This window comes from Cyprinodon variegatus, unplaced genomic scaffold, assembly GCF_000732505.1.
Source record: "Cyprinodon variegatus isolate N-32 unplaced genomic scaffold, C_variegatus-1.0 Scaffold363, whole genome shotgun sequence".
Classification (NCBI taxonomy): Eukaryota; Metazoa; Chordata; class Actinopteri; order Cyprinodontiformes; family Cyprinodontidae; genus Cyprinodon; species Cyprinodon variegatus.
Genome location: NW_015150816.1, coordinates 4366 through 7855, shown reverse-complemented (window position 1 = coordinate 7855; position 3490 = coordinate 4366). Strand labels below are relative to the sequence as shown.

Below are 3490 nucleotides of genomic sequence, written 5' to 3'. Positions count from 1 at the left end.
TAAATAATGTTCACTGCATATTATTTATTTTTTTAGTCTTCACAGCAGTTCCTGCCAATAACACCATCATCATCATCCTCTTCCTCAGAGCAGGGATCTTTCTGCTTTTGCTTTTTGTTACTGCTGCTGTTTCTATTAAATGCAGAAAAACTAGAGTTACCGAGGAACGCCAAACAACAGGTACCTGATCTATCAAAAGAAACTTAATCTTTAGGAAACTTTAATAATTAAAAAAAAAGTTTTATTATTTTTTAAAAGATAAAAACACTTTTAAAAAAATGCAGACATGCATACAAAGATGTTAAACTTTCAAGAAAGTCAATATTTAAAAGGATGAACTACATCATATTAATTCTTTTGTTAGTTTGAGTATTTCAATGTGTTTCAGTAAATTGCTCATCTTCTATGATCCTTTCCCAAAGAGCTGAAATCATATTCTTTTTAGCTCATTTCTGTTTCTGACATTTAAAGCTTATGAAAGATTTTCTTCACTTAAGGAAGAACATTTTCAAAGGTGCAGTGTAAGAACGGACTTAAACTGGAAGGAAACTAGTCTGTTTTGTAGCAACTCTACTGGTAGATCAGAAAAAGCAAAAATCGAGTGTGATCATGAAGTATTTATTTATTTATTTTTCTTTCAGAAGATCAAGATTCAACCCATGAAAGCCATCACTATGTGAGTATTGATGCACTAAATGGTTTAATGTTCACTTTATCTGTCTCCCAGAGCAAAAAAAGTTTCGTTTTTTTAAAGCCCGTCCAAAAAGCGGTGTGGGGGGGGGGGGGGGGTAAAATATTATACATAAGCATGTTATTTATTATCATCTATGAACTGATAATGAACTGTTAGTTTATCAGTTCATAGATGAAAAACTACCATCTTCTTAACACACCCTCCCCAAGAGTTAGGACGTGAACCAGGGACTTAACTAAACTCAAAAACAAACAAACATGAATAAACCAAGAATAATGATCTGGCCCTGATAGCCGGGCTGCTCCGTATATAAAGCAGACCGAACAGGTGGATAAGATGATTGATAATTACAGTGCGGGGGAGGGAACGGCAAGTGAATGAAGTGAGTAATTAGATAAGCTACCGGGGCTGCGATCATCACAGGTGAAGCCCAGAATAAGTCGTCTAAAGTCTAGAATTCAGAACAGTTATTGGTCATTTTAATGGCAGTTAGTGAAATTTTCTATTCAGGCTTGAGTTTATTTGCCAGACGACACCAACTATTGCTCCTGCTTCAGCCTTGAGGTGTAGTCTGAGTGGTAGAGGTGTAGAGGAGCTCAACGCCTCACCAAAGCACACAGAAGGAGAAAAAAGCGTCCCTCTGCTTTGTGACTGCAAGGCCAGACACCCATGAACCACAGGAGGAAACAGAGCTTGGGGTAAATAGGCGAAAGGCTTTTGCATCTTTGATATGTGGTTCTTTGAGTGCATGTGTGGTTAAAAGAAATGCATGAAACCTTATCTGTAAAACACTGAAACTAAGAGTTGTGATCAACTGTTGCAAAAAACTAAAAAGTGTGCTATCTTTAAGTGACAGTTTGTGAGAAGTGAAGTGAAACAAGTCAAACCTGATGAATACTTTTGCAGCAAATACATCCTAAGAACTAAAATAAAATCAAAATGAACTAGAATAACACAAAATGGAAATAAAACTAATGAAAACTTAAAGATAAAACTAGATAAAACAGAACCAAAACCATTACAACGCTGGGCTAAAACTATTTCCATGCCAGTGGTCTCTGTAAGGGTGGATAAATGTTTACTGTCCATTTGTTCTCATGAAAAGGAGCAGTTCAGCTTGACCTTTAACTCTGTTAAGGCTTTTAATCCCCCAGATTCTCGGAGAAAAAGGTAAGACCTTATCAAGCTTCGCAGATTTATAACTGTCCCATTTTAAATACATTTTTAATTGACTCGGTCACACCAATGACCAAACTTTATCTGTAATGCACGTTGAAGACTGAGTTAGTTAATATAATAATATTAATATAATATGTTTTTTCTCAACATTATTCAGTTTGATGCCTTGTTCAGAAAATGCTCAATATTTTTACTGAGGCACATTATTTATTACAACATCATGAACTATTAAACTGTTTTTTTCTCATGGTTTGAAAACATGTTAAACTACCACAGACCAGTAAAAAGTCTTTAGATGAAACTGAAACAGTTTGTCGTTTGTGTGCTGCAGGTCAGACATGATGAAGATACGGTGACTTATCCTGCTGTTAGGACTAAACGGAAGAAAGAGGATGATTGTAATCTCAGCGGTTTCAACAGTAACACCTCTGACGCAAGTTTAGCCTAATAAAGAAATGAAATGTCTCATATCAACTCCGCATTTATTAAACTTTATTAAACTTGTTACGGAGCATAAATCTAAGTGTTTCATTATAAAAGCATATATTTTTATGTTTGACAGCATCCTGTATCATAATTATATCTCTGCTGTTCCTAACAAAGCTAAATCTATATAAAAACGCAGATATTATTTTAGGAATCTATCACTGGCCAGGTAACTATTCTACATCAGTAAAAAGCAATAGACTGGGGAGAAGGGTCCCTCCATGATGGCTACCTTCCTGCTTCCCCAGCAGTCGATCCAGTGATTGTTCGTCTGTGCACAGTGCATGCTGGTTAGATCCCTGTCTGACTTTCTCTTAATGTCTAGAGCACATAAGCAATTTTAACCTGAGAGATCAGAATGAGTTCATCTCTCTGAGCCTGCCGCTGCAGTTGATCAGAAGCAACTGTGGTGGCTGCATGGCATGGTGCATTATTGGAAAGCGCCCCCATAACCGGTGACTGGATAGTTGATTGGGTCTAATTTTTGTAAATCAAAACATACAAACTTGAACAATTAAACAGTAGCATACTTATTGCAAGTATTTGCTCAAAAAATGCTTAACAGGCTGTTTAGATTCTACCTCTCATCCAACCTCAGTGCTGCTTGGGCAAATCTCCACCATGAGCCGCTCCACCTGTCACTCAGTCATCTGTGGGTTACACATCTACCGCAGGGCTCAGCTCTTCACTCCACTAGGTTTAGCGAACTCGGGGGTAAGCACCTTTATTGTTCACAAATAAAACTTGTGTTACAACCTCTCCTCTATTGTCACATACAAATAAAACTTTTTTTTCAAACTGTCCTTAACACACAAAAAATTTGTTTTACAAATCGGACTCTAACATTGCACTTAAAATGTACAAGACAATTCTTCACACTCTGCGGTAAGTTTCTGCCAAAAGTCACGTGCTCCATGGAGAATTGTCATTCTGACTAACCGACAGCAGGAGGGGCCATTCAATCAAAACAACTGAAACGTGCAGGTGTTATGTGGAGCTGCGTTTCCCCATCAGATACGGTTCCCCCTGCATCTCAGCACAGAGCAGGAGGCAGATTCACCGCACAATGCTAAATGAAAGGGAAGAAAGTTAGAAAGGGAGAAATCGGGATGGATGGATGGATGGATGGAT

The 3490-nt window shown here is 37.6% G+C and overlaps 1 long non-coding RNA gene across 1 annotated transcript in view; it reads left to right on the top strand.

Annotated features, from left to right (window-relative positions):
* LOC107092029 overlaps positions 1-681 on the top strand; it is a 34878-nt gene extending 34197 nt beyond the window's left edge. The window contains exons 2-3 of the long non-coding RNA XR_001481557.1: positions 37-180; positions 642-681. This is a non-coding gene — a long non-coding RNA (uncharacterized LOC107092029). The remainder of the gene's footprint in view (positions 1-36; positions 181-641) is intronic.
* Positions 682-3490: the final 2809 nt, after the last annotated feature.